Source organism: Lepidochelys kempii, chromosome 3 (genome assembly GCF_965140265.1).
Source record: "Lepidochelys kempii isolate rLepKem1 chromosome 3, rLepKem1.hap2, whole genome shotgun sequence".
Taxonomy (NCBI): Eukaryota; Metazoa; Chordata; order Testudines; family Cheloniidae; genus Lepidochelys; species Lepidochelys kempii.
The window spans coordinates 4633872-4655758 of record NC_133258.1 but is presented as its reverse complement, the minus strand read 5'-3'; positions in this window follow the sequence as shown (position 1 = coordinate 4655758).

The window sequence follows — 21887 nt, the reverse complement described above, 5'->3', positions numbered from 1 at the left end:
GGACCATTCGATCATCTAGTCTGACCTTTTGAATCACACAGGCCAGAATATTTCATCCTGTGTGGAGTCCTATCATTTGAGTTTGACTCAATGAATGGTTTCGAGAAGGCACTCCCGATTCACCCTTGAGTACTGCGGGAACTCGGATATGAAATTGCAGAACTACTAACTGTGGTACGTAAGCTATTGCTTAAATCATCCTCTGTCTGAGATGTCTGAAGGGTCGCTAATGTAACGCTGATTTGTAAAAATAAGTTTATTAACTACAAAAGGTAAATGTTAAGAGATTAGAAGCGATAGGAAACAGATCAAAGCAGATTACTGAGCAAATAAAACAAAACACACCACCTAAACTTAATACGCGAAATTAACTGCTCAATAGAAAGTACATCCTCACCCTAAATGTTGTTTTGTGCAGTTGCAAAGTTTATGGAAGGTAAACTGCACTGCTTGCAGCTTAAATATCCAGCTGTTCCTTTCACAGGCTAGATCTTTCTCACCTGGGCTCAGCCCCTGCCCTCCTCCCCCACAGTTTAGTTTCTTTCTTTCTCCAGGTGTTTTCAGCAGTCTTCCTTTTTGAGCAGGGAGGTGGTGGACAAGAACCCAGATTAACTCCAGTCCAAAAGCCTTAAATAGGATTTGGATAGGACAGGAATCCTTTGTCTCCCAGTTTGACCCCCACTCCCTCCTAGTGGACAAATACCACCAGTCCATAATGATGCTCAGTACCAGGTGACATGATCACATGACCCTGCAGTGTCATAGCAGCATCCCAGGAAACTTCTCAGGAAGGAGGAAGATTCGTATCTTCCAAGTCCCATTGTCCTTCCTAATGGCCCATCCAGGCTGACTCCCTACTGTTTGGTGGGCATTCCCCTGGTGCAAGCACTTTTGTAATTGATACATAGCTCATATTCCTGACTTCAGATACAGAAATGATACATCCACACAAAAAGGATAATGACATTCAGTAAATCATAACCTTTCCAATGATATCTCACACGACCCATATTCCATAAAACATACCTTAGTTATGCCACATTCATCTAACAATATTTCTATGAAGAATATGGGGCATCACAGGGGTGAACAAGCATGTGGACAAGGGCGATCCAGTGGATCTAGTGGACCTCAACTTTCAGAAAGTTTTTAAGCAAAAGAAGTTGTTATGGGAGAAGAGGGAATGTCTTCTCATGGACCAGTAACTGGTTTAAAGATCGGAAACAAAAGGTAGGAAGAAATTTTGAGTTTATAAAGAGAGATAAATAGCAAGGTCCCCCAAGGATCTGTACTGGGACCAGAGATGTTCAACATATTCATATGTGATCTAGAAAAGGGGGGAAACAGGGAAGTGGCCAGACTGGCAGATGATACAAAACTAAAGCTAGTCCAATCCAAAGCTGAATATGCCCTCCCTTTTCTAGATGTATAACTCTGTTTCGGGCTGTGTGAACATTCATTTTGTTTGAATGGGCCCCATTTACCAAACAACCTCTCCAGAACTCTCTGTGTGACTGCCCTTTCCTCATCGACCATTGACCATTCTGCCAATCTTCGGGTCATCAGCAAATTTTTATCAGCAGCAGTTTTATAGTTACTTCCAAGTCATTGATAAAAATAGTGACTAGCATCAGACTGGGTACTGATCCCTGCAGAGCCCCATTAGAAACAGCCACATTCGAGGAGCCCGTTGACAATTACTTTTTGAGATCTGCCAGTTAGCCATTAGCCTGTACTCAATCCATTAAACCTGTGCTCCATTGATATTGTATAGTTCTAATTTTTTAATCCAAATGTCCTGCGGTACTTGAATGCATAAACAGGGGAATCTCAAGTTGGAGAAGAGAGGTTAAAAGCCTGTGTCCAGTTCTGGTGTCTAACATTCAGAAAGGATGTTGCTAAATTGCAGAGGGTTCAGAGAAGAGCCAAAAGAATGATTAAAGGATTAGAAAACATGCCTTGTAGTGATAGACTCTAGGAGCTCAGTCAATCTCGCTTAAAGAGGTTAAGGGTGGTTTGATTAAAAGGCTATAAATACCGACATGGGGAACAAATAATTACAAATGGGCTCTTCAATCTAGCACAGAAAGGTCTAACATGGTCCAATGGCTGGAACTTGAAACTAGACAAATTCAGACTGGAAATAAGGCGTATATTTTTAACGGTGAGAGTAATTAACCATTGGAACAATTTCCCTAGGTCCTGGTGGATTGATTCTCCATCAATGGCAATTTTTAAAATCAAGATTGGATATTTTGATAAAAGGTATGCTCTAGAAATTACAGTGGGGAAGATCTTTGGCCTGTGCTATGCAGGAGGGTCAGACTAGAAGATCACAATAGGCCCATCTTGCCTTGGAATCTATGAAAAACAACACCTTACAAAAGTCTAAGTTTGTCACATCTCTGTTTGACATGACCCATTTTCCATAAAACATCGTTAACCTCCTTTAGATATATTCCCGTCCTTTAATTCTTTAGCGATTGAATCCTGTATCCCTTTGCCCATTATTTCAGGCTAACTGGCCTATAATAAGCCGGGTCAGCCTCCCATACCTTTTTGAATATTGACAAAACATGAGCACACTTCTAGCCTTCTGGAATTCCCTCAGTAATCCTAAATTTGTTAAAAAGTAAGGTCAGTGGGCCAATAACCTCGTGAACCAGCTCTTTGAGGACTCTTTGCTGTAGATGATCCGAGCCTGCTGATTTAAAAATACTTATGTTTGGTTCTGCATTCAGCTGGCATCAGTCCAGCCTTTCCATCTCTCGAGGATTCTCACTTACCTCCGATCTGGCGAGGCTCATCACAGCATGAAAGGCAAGAAACAGCACCGTGCATCTCAGGATCGTTAGGCAGGAGGCCCAGTTGAAATATAGGAGGAGTGAACTCATTTCCCAGGGTTCAGACACTAAGAACCACAGATACTCTCAAACCAGCAACAAGTACCCAGGCTACACCTGACTGCAGCTTGCTGCTCTGGCATCAGGCAGGTGCTGATGTCGTCTCTAGGTCAGAATGGGGCTGCCCTCCTGCAATCTCCCTCTCGCCTGTGAGCTGTCAATGCTGTACTTACATCAGGAGATAGGATGGGGCAACCGCCCCAGGGGGCTGAGCTGCTGAGCTCAGAATAAGGCAGGAGAGAGGGCATCCGATTTCCCAGGAAAACCCTGGGTCTTCTCCGAGCTTTACGACTCTCAAGCCTCTAGGCAAGGGACATTTTCCCCCTCCTTGTGGGAACTCATAAAACCGCTGTGACTGAGGCGGAGTCTCCCAGCCTGAAGCGAGAAGCAGCCCTGAAGTGATTACCCAGCGCTACGAGCGCAGACAAACTTTCACGGTATCGCCAGCCCAAGCATTCCAAAACCATGAGTTGGGCCCCACCAAAATCATGAGAGTGGCTTCAAAATAGTGAGATTTTCCAAAAAAATTCCTCTGGGGAACTCTTCATTTGCCTGCTGGTGTCTGAGCCGCGAGGGTGCATTCAATTCACATCCTCCAGCTTCTCTTTGCAGCCAGGAGGGCTTGAAAATGGTTAACAAATAAACTAAAAAGCAGAGATTCTCAAATAATTCACTTGACTCCAGGCCTGGAAGCTTTAGGAAAAGCACCCTCTATCATAAGAAAATAAAGAGCCCTAGCTCTTATCTAACATCTTCAATCAGTAGATCTCAAAGCACTTTACAAAGGAGGCGTGGAACATTAGCCCTCTTTTAGAGATGGGAAACTGAGCCACAGAGAAGAGCAGTGACTTGCCCAAGATCACCCAGCAAGACAGTAGCAGAGCCAGGACGAGCACTTAAGCCTTCTGAGTTCCATCTAGTGCTCTATCCACGAGGCCACAGTGCATTTGAAGTAAGGGGTCATAGTCAGTACATTCCTGTGGTGGTTAGTCTGGGCTCTTCCAATCACCATTATTTTCTCCTTCTCATAACACAAGAACTCAGGGTCACCACATGAAATTAAGAGGCAGCAGGTTGAAAACAAACAAAAGGAAGTATTTCTTCACACAATGCACAGTCAACCCAAGGAACTCTTTGCCAGAGGCTGTTGGGGCGGCCAAAACGATAACAGGGTTCAAAAAAGAACGAGATAATTTCATGAAAGATAGGTCCTTCAATGGCTATTAGCCAAGATGGGCAGGGTTGCCACACCACGCTCTGAGTGTCCCTCGGTTCTGTTTGCCAGAAGCTGGGAATGGGAGACAGGGGATGGATCACTTGATGATTCCCTGTTCTGTTCATTCCCTCTGAAACACCTGGCATTGGCCACTGTCGGAAGACCGGAGACTGGGCTCCATGGACCTTTGGTCTGACCCAGCGTGGCCGTTCTTCTGTTACAGCTCTTCAGTCTCCTTGATACCTGTGATGTCATAATCCTGCTCAGTTCTCCAGCCTTCCATGGCGTCTGGGTGGAAAGACAGGGGAGATGTCACCTCGTGAGCTGGGTCTGTAAGAGCAACCTGTGTTCAGGCAGAGAGGGGCTCCTGGGAGAGCAGAGTCAGTGCTCGGTTAAAGAACCGGAGACAAGGGCCTGGCCTGAGTGTAACCCACCAAACTCTGATTACACCCGTACCCATAATAATTCCTCTTTAGTGCAGGGCTAGTGAGCAGGTTCAGTCTGTTCTGACAGCGGAACTCCCACCTGTGGAGAACAACACAAATATGCAAATTGGAGCAGTTGGGGATTCCAGTCACCTGAGTTGCTCAGATTTGGAGGAAAGACACCACAGTGTAGTAAAGCTGCTCAGACTAAACAAAAAAATCCTTCCCTTTATAAGAAGACAATTTGTGGGTTAACTAAGACGCCTCATAAATCTAAACATGCTCTTATCATTACAGCAATACAGCACCTAGTGTTGTAAAGAAAAATAATATCCAGCAAACAGATTTCTTCACTACTGAAAGGTACAGGGGCCACTAAGCCGATGCATTTGAAGCATGCGCTGCTTATTTGGCATTTATGTCCTCACACCCTCCTGAGCTGAGCAAGCAGCAAGGACCCTGTTCTTTGAATGGGCTGGGATCCTTCTCCTGGCAGTTCTCTGCTTGCTGCAGGTAGTCAAAGCAGGCCTGCGAACATCAGTCCTCAGGGCAGGGATCTTCACCGCCCCTCCGGTACGGCTGTCTGCCTCTGGAGGTGGCTGAAGTGGGGGAACAGGTTGGCACCCCCCTTTTTTCAATTTGGGAGTGGAAGTGGCCCTCCACCCTTGGAGATGCCCTTCTGAGCATGTGTGACCCAAAGCAGCCCTCTATTCACCCCCTACATGCTGTGGTAAGAATCTTTGTACGAAATATGCCTTGTGAGGTACCATTTGAAAAGGAACAACTCTCTGGTCAATAAGATCATGATGCAACATCACATATAGAGTTATGAGTTCCCCCTCTACGACATTACTTGTGAAAACTCGACAGCCCCTCCTTGGCAAACGCTATGAAAGATGTCTGTCCTAAGCAAAGGAATGGGGGTTGATACAAGCAGCAAACAGGGTCCTCAAGAAAGTGGCTGAAGGAGATGGTGCAGAACAGAGCAATTTACATTTCAGCAAACACAAGTGGGGGGAGAAAAGAAGAGCACATGTGATGTTGACAGACCCTGGTTATTGGCAGGCAGGATCAAACCTGGGACCTCTGGAGCTTAGTTCAGGAGCCGCTACCGCATGAGCTCAGAGCCGACTGGCTGTTAGCTAAGGCTGTAGAGCAGACTCATTTCACTGTCTCTAAATGGTCTCGGTGCCACGCGAGAGGACAGAACACCACACCCAGGAGGTGTGCGGGTTACATACTTCCCCTCGCTGAGGAAGCACGTCCCGAGCTCAGAGACTTCCTGGTTGAAATCCCAAACGAGCCCCCACTTGTACCCTTGACAGACCCCTGTTGGCGGCGAGCGGGATTGAACCTCGGGCCTCTGGAACATACTGCATGAGTCTCTACCGCATGGGCTAAAAGCCAACTGGCTCTGAGCTGAGACTGTACCGCAGACTCATTTCATCTCTCGCTCGGTAAGTGGTCTTGGTTCCACTAGATGGGACAGGACACCTCACCCAGGAGCTGTGTGGGTTACGCATGGAGCCTTCACCACCAGACTTCAGGTCGCCTTCCTCACAGCTTGGATAAACTTTGCTTTGAGGGGTGTCCTGTAGAACAGTGGCTCTCAACTTTTTCCGTCTACTGTGCCCCTTTCCGGAGTCTGATTTGTCTTGTGTACCCCCAAGTTTCACCTCACTTCGAAACCACTTGGTTACAAAATCAGACATAAAATACAGATGGGTCACAGCACACTCTTACTGAAAAATTGCTGACTTTCTCCTGTTGTCTGTACAAAATCTTAGTTTGTACTTACTTCGCTCGTGCTTTTTATGTAGCCTGCTGGAAAACAAGGCAAATTTCTGCAGGAGTTGATGTCCTCCCTAGAAGACCTCTGTCTACCCCGTACCCCTGTCTAAACCACTGCTTTAGAAGAATCAACTGCCAAGAGTCAATGGACTATAAAAGGAAGGGGCAGACAACCCCACATTCTTTCACCTAAGAAAACAAAAACACCAGCACCTTTGGGCCCCTGGAAGAGAGCCTGAGCAAGGGGAGAGGCAGTCCCCATTTTGCCTGTGGAGACTGTGGATGAGAGAAACCATCTTGAACGGAGCCTGTGTCTAGCAAGACTAAGTTTTAGACCTTTAAAAGTTTAGCTTGTTTTGTTTTACTTGTAACTCTTTCTATCTGCATTCCTTATACTTGACTTAGTCCTATGAATTTCTGGGTTTTAACCCCATTTGATGGCTCTTCCCCAACCTCAGATCTCAACTGTAGGGTCATCTCTTATTTCCGCATGTTGCTTTTTATTAAACCCCACACCTGTGGCTGGATATTTAGGTAGCCACATGAAATGGGTTGGAGGGTTTGGGGGACCGGGGAACCAGGGCCCCACTGTCCACTCCCAGTTATTTGTGGGCTGAAGCCAGCCCTTGCAATCACAGGTTTCCCATCCTCAGAGCAGAAGCCAGGGGGAGCAGCACCAGGACAATGGTAGGGGAGACATCTTCACAGTCTCCTGGACCCAAAAGAATGGCACCAAATTCTGCTTTCTACCTATGCACTCTGGAGACTCGCTCCTCTCTACTGATTAGCTGTTTGTGGCAACATCCTCTGACCCATCTCCCGCAGACAGTCTCACTCTCCTGCCCTCCCTGCTCCTCCCTCCTCATGATTCCCCCCGACCCACACTGCCATGTCCCTTTCTTCCAGGGCCGGATTAACTTTTTGTGGGCCCGGCACCAAAGATATTTGTGGGGCCCCCCTGGGGAATGAAGAGGCCAGGGGCAAGAGCACAGCGGGCAGGGTGGATTTGATTTAAATCATGTTTTCAATCACTTGTCAGGGATACTTGATTTAATCATGGGTTTCGACATAAAAGTGCCTTCTTATTGGTTGTTATAACCTTAATTCCTATTCTTCACAACTCAGAGATAGATATAGGTTTCATTTTTAGAAGGGACACACTAGACACTTTTAAACCGTGTTTTATGTAAATGTAACCCTTCTGCCCGTCAGAGTTGGCAGCAACAAGGGCCGGGTTCAATATCTAGGGGTTCCATTCCAATAACACAATGCAAACCGGCTCGAGCCCCCACCCAGTGACCTGGGACCAATATATACCACCCCCGCTGGGCGCCTCCAAGAGGCAATACTTCCCCTCTCCCAAGCACATAGTCTGAGTGTAGCAAAAGTCTTTTAATAACAGAGAGAAACAATGTGGCATTATGTTGGGGAAACACCCACCAACAGGATTCATAACACAACCCATGAGCAAAAACAACCCCACCCCAGGCAAATTGGGGCATGCCCTTTTCCCTTTGGTTCTTGAGTCCAGCAACCCCAAATCACCCAAAGTCCCAAAAGTCCAATGCCCCAAAAGTCTCTGTCCCTGGTCAGGGCAGCCCCAGAGTTCGAAAGTTTATCGGCGGAGCTTTACCTCCCAATCTGGGTGGAAATGGGACAGGGGTAAGAGGCACCTTACGTGATCTGAAGCTGACCGCCCCATAGCTCCATAGCGGCGCTCCGCTCCGCCAGCCGCCCCACGAACTCCTTCGCTCAGCTGCGCTCCGCTCCGCCAGCCGCCCCACGAACTCCTTCACTCAGCTGCGCTCCGCTCCGCCAGCCGCCCCACGAACTCCTTCACTCAGCTCCACGGCCCACAAGCAGCTCCTGCCATCCACACACTGCTCCGCGTCGAACTGCTTCACCAGCCGTCCCGCAAATTGCTCCACAATATATCTTCAGGCTCCCCCACTACTTAACACAACACTCAGTGATTTCAGCTCTTAGGTGAATTCAGCTTATAGTAGGGGAGCCCCAGTGCTGGTGCACTGTCAGCCCAAAGTGAGCTCAGCAGCCTATAACTAGACTTCTAATGAAATCAAAATTAGCTCTGATATTCCACAGTGGAGAGAGGAGGAAGTGCAATCAGCATGTAAGGCCCTCACCAAGGGGCCCATGCCACCAAGTATTAATACTTGTCCCCAGCCTCTCTCCCTTCACACAGTTTTGGAACCCATGACCCTTGCCTAGCGAGTGCTACTTAGTTGATGGTGAATCCCTCCATCATAACAAAAGGCCACGTACAGTTCCAAGCACAGTTCCCATAATCAGGGTAATAGCAATTTATTCTTCCTGCCCCAATAACAGAGACACTGGGGATCCCACAGCAGCCAAAGTGACCATTTGGGCAGCTATGGTCTCATTCTAGGCGTGGTGGGTGTGCCTATGCAAATGAGATCGGCCCCTGAAGTTCTTTTCCACAACTTGCCACACCTCACCACCAGATGTCAGGGTGGAGCTCATCCTGACACTGCTTACATCCTCCCCCCAGCCGAGACTTTGTCGTCCCGACAAATCACACTCCCTTTATACCAACTCATTGGTTTCCTCCAAAGGGCCTCAGGAAGCCCACTTTAGCTTCCACAAGCCTGTGTGCTAAATGTATTGGCTCCTCACTAGTCACCCCAGGTGCATCATAAGTTAACCGTTTCACTGGTCTTATCACCCTGTCTCGTCTATTGAGAATCTCTGTTGCCGAAGTAAGGGGAACATCCTCTTGAGTGACGGATGGAGAGGCTTCCCTGGAGGGTCCCTCGGCTACTGGCGTAGGCCCCTGCACTCCTAGTTCTAACGCTGGAGGGTCCAAGGTGCCCAGGACATCCTCTACCTGTCTGTCCCCATTGTCCAATAACCTGTGTTTGTCATCACAGGGGGGTCTCATCAGCAGCACCGGGGTATCAGAAAGGGGCCTAAATAGTTCCGCCAATGGGTTTAGGGCGGAAAAGGGAGAACTCTCGTTTGGTTCAGCTGATCGAGACTGAAATCTTGTCTCCATCCCAGGATACACCAGGGTTGTGTCTTCCTCCTCAGACTCACTCTCAGATGTGCAGAATAGGGGTAAGTTAGCTGCAGGGGGCCCACTGTCTGTGTTGGATGGCGGCTTTGGTCTAGCACCTCTGTTCTGCCCGGCGGCCCTGCCGTGGCCCATCTCACAAGGGGTGCTTACCAATTCCCCCACAGGGAGCAAAAGGTTTCTATGCACCGTCTTTATTTGCCCTGGACCGTCTTCAGGTTTGATCTTGTAGACCGGCAGATCTCCCAGCTTTTCCATCACCAGGTAAGGTATTGCCTTCCATCTGTCAGCTATCTTGTGTTTGCCAGCAATACCCAAATTTCGCAGCAGGACTCTGTCCCCCGGCTGGAGCTCCTGCGAACGCACTCTAGCATCATATCGATGTTTGTTGCGGTCTGCGTTCTTCCGAGCCGCAGCGGTAGCTAAGCGATAAGCATCCCGCAGCTTTTCTCTTAGTCGGGATACATATTGCTGATGAGTTTCATAGCTATCTCCATCCTCTGATACACCAAAGCACAAGTCTATGGGTAATCTTGGTTCTCGCCCAAACATCAAGAGATATGGGGTGACTCCCGTAGCATCGTTCTTTGTGGCATTGTAGGCATGCACCAGAAATGCGACATGCTGGCTCCAGGTTGCCTTCTGCTCTGGTCGCAAAGTTCCCAACATATCTAATAGGGTTCGATTGAACCTCTCTGGCTGAGGATCACCTTGGGGGTGATAAGGCGTTGTCCTAGACTTTTTAATTCCTGCTATCTTCAGCACCTCCTTCAGAAGGTGACTCTCAAAATCCCGCCCCTGATCAGAGTGTATCCGAGCCGGGAATCCATAGACTGAGAAATATTTGTCCCACAATACTCGAGCAACGGTGGTGGCCCTCTGATCACGTGTGGGATATGCTTGTGCATACCGTGTAAAATGGTCAGTCACTACTAGAATGTTTCCAACATTCCTCTTGTCTACCTCTACAGACAAGAAATCAATGCATACCAACTCCAAAGGTTTGTTGCTGGTGATGTTCTTGAGATATGCAGCCCTCGTGGGCAGAGTTTTCCTTTGAACACATCGAGCGCAAGTCTCACATTTCCTGCGAACATCTTCAGCCATTCGGGGCCAATAGAACCTACTACGAATAAGTTCCAGGGTCCTCTCCATCCCTAAATGCCCAAAGTCATCATGCAGGGCCCTCATGGCCAGGGCTCTGTACTTTTTTGGCAGTACTAGTTGTGCTCGTTGTTTTTGTAAAGGGTCAGTGGTCATTCGGTGTAGCACTCCCTGAATCAGTTTTAGTTTGGTCCATTCTCTCAATAGTAGTTTACCCTCCGGGTTAGGTGGGACAACCGCAGTTGGGCTTCGCCCCTCCCTTTTGGCAAGTAGTGTATCACGAATGTCAATATCTTGCCGCTGGGCTTCTTGCCAGTCAGCCGCATTGAGCATGGGCAAAGGAGATTGGTCTAATGCAATATAGTTCACCGAAGCAGAAGGCATGCATTCAGGGGGCAGGCCCAAAGCTTCTGCAACACATCCCTGAAAGTCTTCACGGGCCTCTGGCTCTCGGCGACTCACACTGCAAATAGCTCTCACTCCATCTGTGGGTATCACAGCAACTTCTGGAGCCTGCGGACGCCTGGACAATGCATCTGCATCTACATTGCTTCTCCCTGATCGGTACTGAATGCTGAACTCATAGCTAGCCAAGGCGGCCACCCATCTCTGCCCTGTAGCATCCAGCTTAGCACTTGTTAACACATAAGTCAGTGGATTGTTATCTGTCCACACCTGGAACTGAGCACCATACAAGTAGTCTCGAAATTTCTCAGTGATGGCCCATTTCAAGGCCAAAAACTCCAGCTTGTGGGTGGGATAGCGAGTTTCACTATCAGACAATCCTCGGCTGGCAAAGGCTACAGGTTTACATTTGCCTTCCACTTCCTGGTACAGGACTGCTCCCAGACCCTCCAAACTGGCATCAGTATGCAGGATAAATGGTTTGCTTGGGTCAGCAAAAACTAGGACTGGAGCATGAGTTAGGCAAGTAATGATTTCTTGAAAAGCCCTTTCACATCTCTCATCCCACCGTGGCCCAAATGGTGCAAAGGGGCCATTGTGTCTCTGCACAGGAGGCTTTGGGGACCTCCCCTTATTCTTGGACTTAGATTTGTTCTTGCTGAACTGATGTCCCCTGGTAAGATCATTCAGAGGCTTTACAATCGTAGCATAGTTTTTCACAAATCTGCGGTAGTAGCCACTAAATCCAAGGAAGGTCTTGAGTTCTCTGTAGTTACTTGGACGTGGCCATGTAGTGAGTGCTTCTATTTTATCAGGATCAGTACTCACACCTTCTTGGGACACAATGTGACCCACATACTTCACTGAGGTTCTGCAGAACTGGCATTTGTCAATTGAAAGCTTCAGACCATAATCCTCCAACCTATCAAGCACTTTAAGAAGTCTTTCTTCATGCTCCTCTAAGGTTCTTCCAAACACAATCAGGTCATCCAAATAAACTAACACTTGCAGTAAATTCATGTCTCCCACAACTTTCTCCATGAGACGTTGAAAGGTGGCAGGTGCTCCAGAAATCCCTTGGGGCATGCGTTCAAACTCATAAAACCCTAATGGGCAGATGAAGGCTGTCTTCTCCTTATCTTCTTCTCCCAGAGGGATCTGGTAGTATCCACTTCGAAGATCCAACACAGAGAACCACTGGCTTCCCAGCAAACAGTCTAAGGCGTCTTGCACTCGAGGCATAGTGTACTGGTCGACCACAGTACGGCTGTTTAGGGTGCGGTAGTCAATACACATCCGGATTTTCCCATTCTTTTTGCGGACTACCACAATGGGTGAGGCGTATGGGCTGCGGGACTCTGTAATGATGCCATTCGCAGCCAGCTCCTGAAGATGATGTCGCACATCTTCCATCTCAGAGAGAGCAATCTTCCTAGATCTCTCCCTGAAAGGTCGAGAGTCATGTAGTCTGATATTGTGCTCTACTCCTTTTGCACATCCCACATCCCACTCATGCAGTGAGAACACCTTGGATCTTTCACAAAGTTTCTTCCTCAGGCGATCTTTCCAGTCCTCGGACACTGGTGAATCTCCAAAGTCAAACTTTGCTGGGTCTATTGCCGAAACTGGAGTTTCATACTGGGGTTTTACAATCGACTCAGGCTCAAAGAGGTCTGCTATCTTTTGTCCTTGCTTCACAAAAATATCACGACTCGTTTCATTAGCAATCAATATAGTCACCCTTTCCTGGGCTTCAGCAGGTAGGGTTATGACTCCACTGGGGACCAGCACTCCTTCAGGGAGCTCTCCTCCCATCGGCTGCTCTATCATTGCTAACGTCCCTTTACTGCCTTTCAGACAGGTACTCATGACAAGCACTTCTTGCTCCGTCCTTGCAGGCACTACTAAGGGGGTTGTGCCCGCGTACTTCAGTGCCCCAAGCGGTAGCTCAGATGTGTTCCTTTTAGCGCTCTCAATTTTCCTATAGGCTTCAGCACAAAGCGTATGGATCATCAGGGTATTCAGGTACTGGTCCCCAGCCCGCCTTCTGCAGTAATCCGCGAGTACCTTGAAGAGACTGGAGTTGGTCCCTATCAGCACAGACACATCAGAAGTCCCTTTAGGGTCAGGGCATATGAAGGCAGCTGTGTCTACCTCTTCTCTTACCCCAGCAACCTCCTCTGGGAATTCCAGGTGCACTATGACATACCCTTGATAGGGGTATTCATCCATGCTGAGGCCACATAGGCCAAGGCCAGTCAGTGGCTGTATAGGCAGGTGCCTAAGCATCTGTTGGTAGAATGACTGAAATATAATAGTCACTTGAGATCCAGTGTCAAGCACTGCTTTACACTCCACCCCTTCGATCCTCACCATGACCTCTGCTCGAGGCCCTATCAGTCCTGCAGGGATCCCAGCTGGACAGTCTTTTCTGGGGGAATCTTCAAATCCTGCAGACCTGGGGGGTCCCCGTCCCCAGACCCTCTGGCAGCTACCGGATCTCTCCCAACTGATCCTCAGCTTTCCATACACTAAGGAGGGGTTTTCTTCATTACGGCACTTGGCAGCACTGTGTCCATCCTGACCACATCGGTAGCAGAAGAATTGACCTTTCCCCCTTCGCCTGGGGGGGATGGTGGCTCTAAGTGCGGGCTTCTCAATCGCCACAGTTTGAGGCTTCTTATTCCTAGAAGTCTTAACTCGGTCAACGGTACTTTGCAGCTCAGCTATCCGTTCCGTCAGGACCTGCATTTGTTGGGCAAGTTCCTCTCTGGTGCTCACCATCAGTACACTGGCCATTTGCAGTGGTGTTGTGCTGGCTGGCTCCGATGTTTGGGCTTCCCAAAACTCACTGGCAGCCTGCCTTTCTTCCTCCTCTCGGACCTCTTTTATCAGCTGGGAGTAACTTGGGGGATGTTCCCGTCGTTCTCTTAGCCGGAGATGAAGTAGAATCGGGTTCTGATACTGAGTTCCTCTTACAATTTGAGCCAGTCTGGTCTGATCCATCTGCTCAGCAGTCACTGCTCCCCTCATGACAGCTCTCTGAAGCAGTCTCTCCAGTCTCTGTATGTAGGCTGAAGCCTTCTCGCCCTTTTGTTGTCGGGAATTAAGGAACTTACAGTAGCTGTCTTCAGGGCCCTCTACGCTCCCAAAGTTGTGTTCAAGGGCCTCTAGGCAGTCCTTCACACTGACCCCAGGGTCAATGAGCTTCAGGGTGCGAATCACATCTAATGCTGGGCCGCCAAGGCTCTCTATAAGGCATCTTCGCTTTTCTGCATCTGGTACGGCCCACTCTTGCAGCATTTCAGTGGTATGCTCTAACCAGGGTTCAAACTCCTCCTCCCCAGCAAATAATCTTAACTTACGACAAGAGTCTGACTCAGCATGGGGAAGCACAACCTTTTCCAATATTTGCCCCAGAGCTTTTGTCCAATCATCAGCCGAGGCTGCAGCCTCCGAGCTAGAAGCTGCTGAGCCAGGGCCCAACAAACCTGACATATTAGCCATTATACAAACAGTAATTTCCTCAAAATATAAGCACAAACAAAAAAAAATATAAATTGTTTCCCAATGTAGTGGATCACTCAACAGGTGCTTGCGAGGGGTACTGACCCAGGCGATCCCGGACGAGCCCCCCAAAATGTAACCCTTCTGCCCGTCAGAGTTGGCAGCAACAAGGGCCGGGTTCAATATCTAGGGGTTCCATTCCAATAACACAATGCAAACCGGCTCGAGCCCCCACCCAGTGACCTGGGACCAATACATACCACCCCCGCTGGGCGCCTCCAAGAGGCGATACTTCCCCTCTCGCAAGCACATAGTCTGAGTGTAGCAAAAGTCTTTTAATAACAGAGAGAAACAATGTGGCATTATGTTGGGGAAACACCACCAACCGGATTCATAACACAACCCATGAGCAAAAACAACCCCACCCCAGGCAAATTGGGGCATGCCCTTTTCCCTTTGGTTCTTGAGTCCAGCAACCCCAAATCACCCAAAGTCCCAAAAGTCCAATGCCCCAAAAGTCTCTGTCCCTGGTCAGGGCAGCCCCAGAGTTCGAAAGTTTATCGGCGGAGCTTTACCTCCCAATCTGGGTGGAAATGGGACAGGGGTAAGAGGCACCTTACGTGATCTGAAGCTGACCGCCCCATAGCTCCATAGCGGCGCTCCGCTCCGCCAGCCGCCCCACGAACTCCTTCGCTCAGCTGCGCTCCGCTCCGCCAGCCGCCCCACGAACTCCTTCACTCAGCTGCGCTCCGCTCCGCCAGCCGCCCCACGAACTCCTTCACTCAGCTCCACGGCCCACAAGCAGCTCCTGCCATCCACACACTGCTCCGCGTCGAACTGCTTCACCAGCCGTCCCGCAAATTGCTCCACAATATATCTTCAGGCTCCCCCACTACTTAACACAACACTCAGTGATTTCAGCTCTTAGGTGAATTCAGCTTATAGTAGGGGAGCCCCAGTGCTGGTGCACTGTCAGCCCAAAGTGAGCTCAGCAGCCTATAACTAGACTTCTAATGAAATCAAAATTAGCTCTGATATTCCACAGTGGAGAGAGGAGGAAGTGCAATCAGCATGTAAGGCCCTCACCAAGGGGCCCATACCACCAAGTATTAATACTTGTCCCCAGCCTCTCTCCCTTCACACAGTTTTGGAACCCATGACCCTTGCCTAGCGAGTGCTACTTAGTTGATGGTGAATCCCTCCATCATAACAAAAGGCCACGTACAGTTCCAAGCACAGTTCCCATAATCAGGGTAATAGCAATTTATTCTTCCTGCCCCAATAACAGAGACACTGGGGATCCCACAGCAGCCAAAGTGACCATTTGGGCAGCTATGGTCTCATTCTAGGCGTGGTGGGTGTGCCTATGCAAATGAGATCGGCCCCTGAAGTTCTTTTCCACAACTTGCCACACCTCACCACCAGATGTCAGGGTGGAGCTCATCCTGACACTGCTTACATCGAAAACTTTTCAGATGAGTTTTACAGCTATGTCTCTGCACTGAGCTGAGGATGGGGGTGCAGGGTCTGGAAGGGAGTTAGGGTGCAGGAACAGGCTGGGGGTTGAGGTGCAGGGTCTGGCCAGGAGCTAGAATGAGGGAGGGGGTTCAGGGTTGGGGCAGGAGGTTCGGGTGTGGAGCACTTACCTGGGGCAGCTCCCATTCGGTGCAAGGGGTGCAGGTGGGTATGTGGGGGGGAGGGGGGAGGAGCTCCCGTTTGGTGCTCAGGGTGGGGGTGGAGATTTGGAGGGGGGTGCAGGAGTCAGGACTGCAGGGTGTGTGTGTGTAGGGGGGTGCAGGAATCAGGGCATGTTGTGTGGGGGGGGCTGGGTATGTGTGGGGATGCAGGAGACAGGGATGGGGTTCTGGGGGCATGCAGGAGTCAGGGCAGAGGGCTGTCGGGAGTTGGGGGGTGCGGGAGACAGGACTGGGGGCTGGGGGTGCGGAAGGGGGGTGCGGGAGTCAGGGTGGAGGGTGGGTGGAGCGGCTCACGGCAGGGGGCTGGAAGGGATATGCCCCGATTCCACCCCCTTCCCCAAGCCCCCCGCTTCTCCTCCCTCGCCCCCCCTCGCGCGGGCATACAGCTGATCGGTGGCAGGGAGGGCGGGGGTCACAGGACGCTGGGGGAAGAGACAGGGGGCGAGGGGAACTTGGCTGCCCTGGAGCCTGCCCGGCTGTAGCAGGAGAGAGACCGGGGAGCCGTGGCACCATAAGAGCCCCCTATTCCAACCCCTTCCCCAAATCCCCTGCCCTGCCTCCTCCCCCGCGCCGTGCTGGGGGCCGCGTCTCCTCCCACTGCGCATTCGACACACACAGCTCGCGGAGAAGGAGAACAAGGGGGGAGAGAAAAATCAGGCAAAGGAGGATGTGACGCAGCAGGGAGGGGGGAGTGTTGACCTGGGAATATGGCAGGGGAGTTTCACTGGGAGACCTGAGAGCCTGTCACCTGAGCCAGGAGCGGGAGGGTGAGGTGAGACCTCTGCCAGGGAATGTGGACAGAGGCTGCAGGAGGGAGCCTGTTGCGGGGGGGTTTAGTTTTCAGTTTGGTGCTGGGTGGTGGAACGCAGGGAACCCCAGGGCTGAGGTCTAAGCTCCCTGCCCCCCCAGAAGGACTTGACTGAGGGGTCCTGGTTGTACCCACAAGCTCTGCTTGAGACTGTGTTCCTGTTGTTCAATAACCCTTCTGCTTTACTGGCTGGCTGAGAGTCTCAGTGAATCCCAGGAAGAGGGGTGCAGGGCCTGGACTCACCCACACTCCATGACAGAGACGACCTCCCAGCCCAAGGGCCGGGCAGACGAGACAGGCCTCAGCTGGAGACACGGCCTGTTCCAATCCTCACACCTGCGGATCAGCGTCCATCTCGAGCGCTGCCCTCCAGCGCTGCCTTTTCTCTTGCATGATGGGGAAGTTGGTTAATTCGCTCCAGGGTGGCCAGAGGCCTCCTGTTATGTCACAGAACAGCAGCTCCGCGGAGGAGGTCACTGTACGCGCTGACACTCAGCTCTCCGGGCCCTTGGCGATCGGGTCTTAGGCATGACGGAGCAGCCCGGGACCCCGGTATGAAAAGAGGCTGCGGGGCAGCGTGGTTGGGGGTCTGGAGCCAGACCCTCCATTGGTATAAAGCAGGAGAACTTCATTGGTGTCACTGGAGCTGGGCTGATTTACACCAGCTGAGGATCTGGCCCATCGTTACCAGGCTGAGCGGTCTCTGGGTCGCTGGTTCTGACCCACGTTAGGCTGGCAGTAAAGAGAGTTTAGGCCCAACTCTTCCAAAGTGGCCCCTGGTTTGCGGGGGGCTCTTCTCTTTTCTATGCCCAGCTGAGATTCCTGCAGGCAGCTTTTCCGAAGTGCTGAGCGCCAGGGGCTGCCGTAGGAGCCAAGTGGAGTTGTCAGTTCTGAGTGCCCAGCACTTCTGCAGCTAGCTCCAAGGTGTAGCAGGTTGGATGCCCAGAAACAGGGACGCCCACCAAGCGGGGGTCCTTGGGGGACATACAGGGCTGAGGGACTATCGGCTTCCTTTTGAGCACCCAGATTTCCTATTCGTTTCTCCTTTGAAGAAGATGTCAGAGGATGTAGGATGACATATTTCTTTTAGTTCAGGCCACGGGGCTGTTTAGGAGCAGTCAGAGGTGACCAGGGACACTGGGCGCCTGACCTGAGACCCTGATTCTCACCCCCACTCCAAAAATTAGATCCCTTTAAGGAGAGCCAAGCTGGGCCCTCAGAAAATGGAGGCATCTGAAATCATAGAATCATAGAATATCAGGGTTGGAAGGGACCTCAGGAGGTCATCTAGTCCAACCCCCTGCTCAAAAGCAGGACCAATCCCCAATTAAATTAAATCACTAGGCCCGGCTGAAGATCTTGGCTCAGAGGATGAGAAGTAACATCTTGTGAAGGCCCCAGAAGTCCTAACATATACTATGGTGCAGGCCAGGAACGTGGGCGGGGGGATCTGTTGTGATTTATCGGCCACATTGCAGCCTATGCTCATGCTTCTCTCGGCCACGTGTAACTGGCGCAGATTTCCTTTTCCTGAAGTGTTTCTGCCTAATTCCACTCGTCCAGGTTCCCCCGGTCTGTTTTCCCTCGGAGTGAATAATAAGCCCGCTCCTTTGCTCACCACCCTGCCTTTCCTAGGGCGGCTGAAATACCTACTTCCCAAACGCTGGCCTTTGGTCCTGACTGCTCCACGCCTGAGCACATCCCCGGCCTCCTACAACCTAGTGCTCAGCATAGGCCAACGCCGGCTGCTTTCGGCTACAGGGTCTCTGTGCGATCGGCCCAGAGCAACTTCTCCAGGCCCTGAGCAGAGCTGTTCTGGCTCCTGACAGCTCACATGGGAAGCTCACCTGGCAGAGCCTCTACCTATAGGCTACGAGGATCCCAAGTGCTTTGGGAAACAGAAAAAAAAAATCAGACCTCCTCCATGTATGCCTTGCTGATCTTTGGGAGATGCTTATAAACATAGTGATATCTGGTAGTAACTGGCTGGTGGCCCACTGAACTGCCCTCCTCCTGTGGGAGAGGGCAGGTGCCTGCATATGCCTGTTGGAATTGCTGTTCAGCCTTTCTGCCCCAAATGAGATCAAGAGCCCCCGGTACATCCACATAGCGAGCGACCCAGTCATTGCCCCGCAGAGCTTGCAGTCTAAGTGTTGGGGAGCGGGGCGTGGGCAGTGTGGACTAGTGGTTGCAGCAAGCATCAGGAGCAGGGAAATCAAACCCAGAGTCAGAACCAGAGTTAGAGGGCGGCTGCCAGAGCCAAGGATCAAGCCAGAGACAGAACCTCAGGAATTGTAGCCCAGTGTCAGAACCGAAATCAGGGGTTGAATGCCAGGCCAAGGGCCGAGCTGGAGTCCGAGTCCAAGGCAGGGACTGGAGCTGCAGACCAGAATGGGGGTCCCTGGAGTCAGGGAAGGCAGGAGAAGGGCTGGGTCCAAGGCAGCAGCAGCAGCCCTCAGCTGGTCTCCTTAGAGCAGATCTGCTGATCCCCTCATCCTACAGGCGGTTTGGCCAATCAGGTGGCTCAACTGGGGCCCAGCTGGATTCGTTAGGCTGGAGAGTTTAAGCAGGCTGCTGTGGGTCCTTATTCCTGACACTAAACACACAGAATGGGCAACAGACAGGAAGGCAACCAACCACAGGGAGAAGCAAAGTGACTTGCCCAAGGTCACAGAGCAAGTCAGTGGCAGAGCCAGGAAAAGCCACTCCATCTCCTGCCTCTCCATCCACAAACCAGGCCGCTCTGCCACACACATATGATCAGAGTACCTCACAACCATTCATTAATCCTCACATCCCCTCAGGTGGAACCCGTAACCCCTCCTGCATGCCGCACCCCATGGCTCCAGCCCGGAGACCCCTCCTGTACCCCAAACCCCTCATCCCCCGGCCTCACCCCAGAGCCTACACCCCTAACAATCACTAGCACCCTGCCCTGGATATGCCCGATCAATAGTCCTTCATTGCCTCCTGTGAGATGTGTGCCCACGCCAAGATGCCAAGCTACAAGCCTTCCAACCCGGTCACCTCAGACCTGTTGCAGCAGATTGGTGAGGCCCAGGAAGAAACGAAGAAGCACCTGGAAAAGGCAAGAGTGAATTATAAGCAGTATGCAGACAAGCATCAACAGCAAAGCCATACCGATGCAGTGCGACAAAAGCTATGGCTCCCCACGGAGCATCTCTGCACGGGCAGACCTGCTCACCAGCTGGACTCTCGGTTCCTTGGCCCTTTTCAGATCCTGCGGCAGGTTAATCCAGTCATTTCTGAACTCCAACCACCCTGCTCTCTGCAGGTCACCCGGTGCTTCACATATCACTTTTGAAACCCTACCCAGAAAGCCCTTTTCCTCACAGGATCCAGCCACGTCCTCCAGTGGTACAGGGCCACGAGGAATACATGGGCCACAAAATCCTGGACTCTAAAGGTGACCGTGTCAGGCTCGGGTGTCTTGTTGACTGGGAAAGGGCCTGAGGAGCACACCTGGAAGCCTGCGGAAAATGTAGACACTCCGACCTTTGTGCAAACGTTCCATCGGAATCACCCTGAAAAACCTGGTCCCACATCACTCTGAGGGTGCCCCTCAGCAAGGGGCTGACGGCAGAGACTGTAGGTCTTGAACCCTTGTCTGTACAGGCTTAGGCACTTGTGTGGTCTAACCTGCCGTGTAGTGACCATCTAACAGCTGCTGGAAGAGAAGCTGAGCTCTGACAGAGACTGTCAGTCCTGTCATCTGATTGACAGGACTCTGGGGATCCTGATTGGCCACAGCTTCTATATAAACCCAGCACAGGAGCAGGAAGTGGGATCTTCTCATTCCTGCTTGACTCCTGGTTTTGCCTTCTGGTTCACTTGCGGCTCTGACTTCCTGGTCGCTAATGGGGCCTGACTCCTGCTCTGATCACTAAGTTAGATGACCCATGCCCTGCTCATGACAACAAGTGGTCCATACTGGAGGGGGAGGGAACTGGCATAGGGCAGAGGAGTGCTCAAAGGCTTCACAGAAGAAGTGAGTTTTTGCTCTGTACATACAGCACCTAACACGCGGGGGCCCTGATCCGTGACTAGGGCTCCTAAGTGCTACCATAATACAAATAATAATAATGCCTAGAATCCAGAGGTGCTGAAGGCAGAAAGGGCTACCCCACCTACTCCCAGTCTGAGCCTTGTCACCAAGAGCCCACTGATCAGGCAGGATGAGGGGCGGATGCAGACACAGCCAGGGGACAGTAACCCTTCATCCTTAGCTGAGCGATATCTGCACAGTCTGCTCCCCAGAGCTGCTGTTCTTGTGAGAGCCGGGCTGCCTCATGGGTGCATCAAGCAGAGTCAAAGAGGGTAAAGTTTACACTGTGTGGGGAGAAGAGGAATCCAATGGATCCTGGTCTTGTTGGCCGCCCCTGTTGCCGGCACCCAGTGCCGAGAGGCTAAACAACAGCTGAGGTTGGTTCGCTACCCGGTGTGCTACACCCAAGAATCACAACGGGGTGGAGAAGCAGAAAAGTTTATTAGCAGCTGCAAAAAGGTACAGGGAGAATAGAATCTCAAATCCTGCACCCAGAGCAGGAAGTTACACAGGCTTTTATACATCCTTTTTCCCAGCATATTTATCCAATAGCAAGCTGCCCTAAGTATCCATATAGCCAGCCAATCCAGTTCCCAGCTAGTTCCCTTCTTTCTGTATCATTTGTTAAACCATACATAAAGCTGCTTTATTCACCATTGTTCTTCCATATCTGCCCTGTGTGGCCTTGCTTAGTTTCAGGCAGTCTGACTCTGCAACATATTGTTGCAGATCCTCAGCATAACTGCTGCGAGTGCCTCCAGGTCAGGGGGCCAAGGACACTTGGGCCAAGTACGCAGAGCTGCTGCGAGTGCCTCCAGGCGGGGGGCGGGGGCCAAGGACACCTGGGCCTAGTGTGAGGGGGCTTCATCGACACTCATGGTCTTCCCTCCCCTCGAGTTACCTAGTGGCCATG